This window comes from Pinus tabuliformis, chromosome 2_1 (genome assembly GCF_031772625.1).
Source record: "Pinus tabuliformis cultivar Carrire ecotype Pingquan chromosome 2_1, CPIR1, whole genome shotgun sequence".
NCBI classification, from domain to species: domain Eukaryota; kingdom Viridiplantae; phylum Streptophyta; class Pinopsida; order Pinales; family Pinaceae; genus Pinus; species Pinus tabuliformis.
The window spans coordinates 293,750,428-293,757,584 of NC_142299.1; positions in this window are offsets into that span (position 1 = coordinate 293,750,428).

Genomic DNA, 7,157 nt, shown 5'->3' on the forward strand with positions numbered 1-7,157 from the left:
AAGATTCAACTTCTAGACGAAGAAAAGAAGAAGGCTGGAAAGTAGGTTACAGCTGAACAAACAACAAAGTTGTTATTTTAGAATGTATGGGTTCATTTTGGGTTAGCCACTTCTATTGTATCTGATTGAGATTCTCGATTTGTTGGGATGTTTTGGTCAAGTTTATGGGAGTTGATGGACACCAGGTTGAAGAAGAGCACATCATTTCATCCACATACAGATGGTCAGATAGGAGTGGTCAACAGGACAGTGATCCAGTTGCTCAGAGGCTATTGCAGCAAGCATCCCAAGATCTGGGATGAGAATTTGTGTTATGTGCAGCATGCTTACAACCATGCCAAACACTCTTCTACTTAGAGATCTCCTTTTGAGAATTATTTTGGTTTTATACCAAAGTCTCCCTTGGATTTTGTCTTTGGTAAAGACATAGCAGTTGATGGACACAATGATGTGGACAAAGAAACCAAGTTCATTGAACAAATCCAGGAAATTCACCAGGTAGTATAGGAACAGCTGGAAAGAATTCAAGCCAAGTACAAGGCAAGACATGACAAGAATCAACCTGAACATAGTTTTCAAGTTGGTGATCAAGTCTGGCTGTACATCAGCAAAGACAGAATGCAGGGTGAAGGTAAGAAGCTAAAACCAATAAGGTATGGACCTTTCAAGATACTTGATAAAAATGGTGAAAATGCTTTTCACCTTGATTTTCTAGCTTATATACAGATCTATTCAGTCATTAATGCAGAAAGCTTGAGATTGTATGAACCTTCATTGATTGAGGATCCTGAAGAGAAAAGTTAGTTGCCTTCTATTGAGGATTTTTTGCCTGAATATCTCAATGAGTTACAGGACGACACAGTTCTGGATAGAAGGTAAGAACTGCGTGTCAAGGGGATGTTGAGTACCTGAGAGTAGGACTCAAAGGTTCAAATCCAAGCAAGGCACGATGTATAGAAATTGGACAACCGAGGGAAATGTATCCTCACTTGATCGATGCCTAAAACAAACTTTTGGTGGTCCAAAAGCTTTTCAGTGGGAAGGCGTGATCTAAAATGGATCTTAAAACCTCAAAAACAATCCAAAATGGATCCTAAGTCCTAGAAAAAATTATGCCTTCAGCTATTGGAAAACACTATCGCAAAGGAAAAACACTAAAAATTGGCGAAAACAAAGCTAATAAGAGGTTTAAATGCCACTGCACAGGAGTCGTCGGATCGGGCTGATCAACGGTCCAGATCAAATCAGTGATATCGCATCAGCGGAGGTCAACAGGGCATATCGGCACCAACCCTGAGTGAGTTGCGACTGCGATCCAACGATGTAACGTGGACCATCGGATCGATGCATAGATCAATGACGGAGACCATGTAAATCACATCGCATATTCCAAAGGGGAGGACTTAACCAATAGGCCCGAAGACTATGCGATATGCACAGACCTGAAAGGGTTTATAAATGCAACTTTATATAATTTTAGTTTCATGGTAAATGGTATTTCGGGTGGGCTTCAGGCGGTAAGTAGTATTGGAGAGGCTCCGCCCGATTCCATACACTGGCCAACACGTAGCATGCTGCAGGAGAGAGAAAACCGTTTTTTCGGGTGGGTAATCTCTGTGCAAGTAGGCCACCCGAAATGGCTGTTAGCCATTGGATTGGAGATCGTGGATCAACGGTGGAGATTGAGCAGACTACTTGATGCTTCGGATTGGATGCGAACCGTTGGATTGAAGGTAGATCAACAGTGTGGATTACAAAGGGATTACAACCCATAGCCAATGCGTCTTGCGAACCCGACAGGGTTATAGATGTGGTACTGCAAAATATGAAATCCGATATGCGGTGTTTTGTCATGTTTTTCTATGTTTTGGTGTATTTCCGTTATAAAATCAAAATACAAAGGGCCAGACCAAATATGCGTTATAACGGGGATTTGTGTGGAGGAAGACCGAATGGTCAGTTTCACCGTGACTACCGATCCTTCCATTTCTGAAAGGGGTTCTTATGCCTTAAGCATTTTGTCTTAACAAGACATGTCCAACGCCGAAAGGGAGGTGAACGGACAAAAGAGGAAGACAGAGGGCCCGAATAGGGAGATGAATAGACAAGTGCTTTTAAGCTTAAAAATCCATCCCATAAAAGAATAGAGACAAGTCGGAGGTCAGAGACAGAGAGTCAAAGAAAACATACAGCTACAAATAGTTGATCAGAGGCACTAAGAGGGAGAGTCTATGCACTCTTTAGACCTGAGGTTTTCGAGTGAAATCCCTGTGTAATATCACTGTTGTTGTGTTATGGCTCTGATTGAACTCACACTTGTAATCTCTGTTCTTGAAGACATAATATAGAGGTCGACAATGAAATCTGGACCAAGACACGTAGCGAGGAAGTCTGGTGAACTCCTTGATTATTTTGACTGTGTTGATGCGTGTTTATTATGTTTTATAAATATTCATTATTTATATTATTCACAATCTTTTTGATCCGTTGCACTAAATAATATAGGCATGAGTCTATAATACCTTTTCTTCTTGATTTAGTATCCATTTTGGATGAAAAAATGACATTCTTCATAGGATTCATGTGTTGGACTATTTGGTGAAGTGCTTCTCTCACTGTCTATGTGTTTATTTCGTTGTTTCCATACTTATGTGTTCTTAAATCTGAATTATTTTACACAAAGTTGATGAACAAAATTTATTGAAAGATACACTCTGATTCTCATTGTGGATAATTTAAATTGTATCCTCTGATATTAAGTTAAATAATTCTTAACTGCTCTTTTTCTTAATTGAACTTATTTCTCTTCTTCTATTACATTTCATTTAAATCTAAAATATCCAGTTAGTTCAGCTACCTTTCCCTGTGAAACTCCTTTGAAAATATGAGATATATCCACGTTAAGTTTGTAGCCTCCATAGCCCAATGGAAGTTTCAAGCATTTAATCAACCAAACCAATTTTAAAATCAAACTCTGAACTCTCATAACTAGCCTAAAATCCCAAATAAAACAAAGTTAAATCTGATAGAGAGATCCCTCTATGAGTTTAGGAAGGTTGGATCCAAAGTGATTTTGTGGTTACATCTGTGGTTTCTTTAACAACCTCGGAAATTATAGAGTGTTAACATTTTGGCAACCATACAGGGGAGGAACAATCCTTTATTCCATTTCTACAAAATTAACTTCCCTAGTTCATAAAACTTTATTTCAGGAAAAAGTAATGATCCAAATTTTAGAAATAAAGTATTTGAGGTTGTAAACTGTGTAAATAATCAAGTGGTGCCTCTCACATTTAAGATCTGGCTCCAAAAAGAATTTACACCAGATCTCATCCCGATCCAAAACCTCCCAAAATTTTAGATGATCCTGAAATGCTAGTAAGGAAAAGTAGTTTAGCTAAATGTCAAGGAAGTAATAGTCTCCTTTCTAGGGAAAATTCTCTTCCATAAAAGTTCATTACCATACAAGATATTCAGTTTGACTTACCGTTTGAACATAGTCATTTTAGAACCAAATCTAAAAGTTTTGTTGATAAAACAGTAATTGATAAATCTGCACTCCAACCCTATAAATCTGTAGGTCCATCTATTGAACTAGATTTTGATCAGAAAACCCTCTAAAACTTTGACAAGTTACAAGATCTTGTATTAGTACTTGAACAAGTTGTACATCAAGCCTATATTCAACAATTTGTTGAAATTTCTGCCCTCACTGTTGCAGCATCTTCTTTTGCTTCCAAATTTGTTCATCCTACATCAATTAGTCCCACCCCTTCTGTAATCTCCACTAGTTCTCCAATAATGTGACAGATAGTGACCCATCCTATCCCAAGAACTCCTACATCTATACCTACCATAATACCACCCATTATTCAACCCAACATGACTGCTTGTTATGATCCGTTGGTCTTACCTGGGCAGTTGCATCATATGCCCCAAGATTATCAAAATAGAATTCCTCAATTTGATGCCACTGGTGCTATCACTGCACAAAAACACATAGATAAAATGAATGATTTCTTTGATACTCAGGAAGTGGATGCAAAGAATGTAAAGATGAGACTTTTTGCCTAGAGTTTGGGTGGAGAAGTAAGAAAATGGTTTAAAATTTTAATAGTAGCTAGTATAGCTGATCTTGATGTCTTTCATCAGACTTTCTTAAACAGGTGGGAAACCAAAAATAATCCTCTTCAGATTCTAAATGAATATAAAAACCTAAAGAGAGGACCTAATGAGATTGTGGAAGAATATTGTGACAGGTTTAATAATGTTTATAATGCAATTCCACCTGCTATTAAACCTCCCTCAAGCTTAGCCCTTACACATTTCCCCAAAGGATTTGATGTGGATATGGAATATCAGCTAAGAGAATGATACCCTACTAGCTTAGAGGAAATTCAAGATAATTCCCTTAAATTCGAGGCTAATTTATTAGCCAAAAAGGAAAAATTGAAAATTGAAAGAAGGATTACTATTAAAGAGGAACCTTCCTCTTCTTCTCCATCTTATTATAAAATATATAGTCTAGTTACAACTATGGAGAAGATGACATATATGATAAGTATAGCTGATATGGCTCCTCCTAGAGAAAACCAATCTTCTCCCCAAATCATAAATCCTAATTTTAGGAAAAAACCACCCCAGATCAAACAAAGAGACCAAAAAGGTCTAAATCAGCAGGTTAGACCTCCATTTCAAGAGAACTATATAGATGAGGAGGGAGAAATAGTTGAAGACATGAATAATACACAAATAAAATTAATGAGAGTAAATGAAAATGATTCTACATTTCTTACTCAAGAGGAACAAGACCTACTGTCACGGGATGAAATAGATCCCGAGGAATCAAAAGAGTATAAGAAAGGTTTTGAAAATGCAATTATGGAAGTCCACAAGAAATATAATCTAAGGAGTAGGAAAACACCTGATACTCCCAATAAAAAAGTAGTTGATACACCTACAAAGAAAAACCTTGACATCCTTGCTAAAAAGAATGTTGAGGCTCCAACCCAAAAAAGATCTGATATTGTATTCAAACCAACTCAAATTGATAATCCCTCCACTAGCCAACAAAGAGATATTTCCCAAAAGGATGTGGTTGAAAAACAAGATGCCATTAATTTAAATAAAACTCAAACATCATTCAGTATAGAACATGAATTGGAAAATCTTAAAATATCCATTCCTCTAAGAGAACTTATGAAAAAAACTACATACAGATCACAAGTTATGATAAACCATAAACGTTGTTTGGACCTGAAGTCGATGGAAAACTCCAAGATGGAGATGTAACTCCTTTTTACATTAGCTTAAACATTCATGATAAAATTTTACATAATGCAATGGTTGACTTAGAGGCCTCTCACAATCTCATGCCTAAGGTTATCATGGAAAAATTGGGACTAGATATCACTAGAAGATAGAAGGATTTGTATTCGTTTGATTCAAGTAAAGTAAAATGCCTTGGGCTTATTAAGGATTTGTGTGTCAACTTAGTACAAATACCAGCCAAGAGCTTTGTAATGGACATAGTTGTTTTTGACATACCCCCTAAATATGGCATGTTACTATCTCATTCATGGGTAGCTAAATTCTAAGGAACCATCCAAATGGATATGACCTATGCTACAACTCCAATGTTTGGTCAAAACAGGAGACTATACAGGGAAAAACTCATGAAATTTATGGTTACTAGTGAAGATAAACCCCATAATTATCCCTTATATTTAGTCCATTCAGACATTGATTCTTTTACTTTGTATAATGATGCAAATATACATGAACAAATTCTCAATGTAGAAACTGAGTTGTGTCATATTGAGGAATGCAAAACAGATATCAAAGAACATGATAAACAACATGAACCTTTATGAAATTTAGGTTTTGATGGGGCTATTATTAAAGAAGGATCAGGGGCAGGCATATGGGTTTCAAATTCACAAACTCGTCATTCAAAAGGAAATTCATATAAGTTAAATTTTCAATGTACTAACAACATAGTCAAATATGAAGCCTTAATTTTAGGGTTTAAATTTTTAAAGAAGCTAGGTGCCAAGAGAATTTCAATTCATGGAGATTCTGAACTAATAACAAAACAAGTTAAAGCGGAATACTATGCCAAACACCAAACGTTGAGGGCATATAGGAATGGTGTTTTGGATTTCTTGGAATCTTTCATTGAGTATAGCTTGTTTGTGGTCCCTCGAGGTCAAAACATCCTAGTTGATGGTCTTGCTACTTCAGCTAGTACCTGTAAAATGACATATCGTCCTAGTCACCAATACATTTTTGAGGTGAAAAGTAGACCTACTATACTAGACAATATCAGATACTAGAAAGTTTTTGGAAACGATGCGTAGATTGAAAGTTTTTTACAGTCAAAAGATGATTTTGAGTGTACTAATATAGACACAAAAGTTGACTTAGAAAATAGAGTACATACTGGTGTGACTAAATTAGAATTGAAAGAAACAGATCCAGAAAGACAAGAATCATAAATTTTACAATTAAAAGACAATTTTTTGCCTAGAGGATTAGCCCCCTTGAAGGATTTATTTGACTTTAATGACGTAGCCAAAAAGCCTAAAATCGAACGATGATTAAATTATCCAAATATATACCCCCAGCAGAAAAGAAAAAGTACATAAGCTTCTTCAAAGACTTCATAGACATGTTTGCATGGAGTTACGAAGATTTGAAATACTATGACACGAGCATTATACAACATAAGATTCCCTTAAAATAAGACCACAAGCCTTTTATGAAGAAATTAAGGAGAATAAAGCCAATGCTCATGGCTCTAATTAAAAAAGAGGTCAAAATAATGTATGATGCCAATATCATAGTGCCATTGAGATATTCTAAATGGGTATCTAATTTAGTTCCAACTAGGAAAAATACTGGAGAAATTAGACTTTGTATTGATTTCTGAAATCTTAATAAGAACTCCCTAAAGGATAACTACCATTTTCCTAAGATGGACCACATTTTGCAAAAATTGGTTGGATCTAGTAGAATTTCTCTTTTAGATGGCTTTTCTGGTTTCAATAGAGTCTTAGTACATCCTAAAGAGCAAGAAAAGACAACATTTACTACACCTTGGGGCACTTTCATGTATGTGAAGAAACCTATTGGTTTGATGAATGTTGGTACCACTT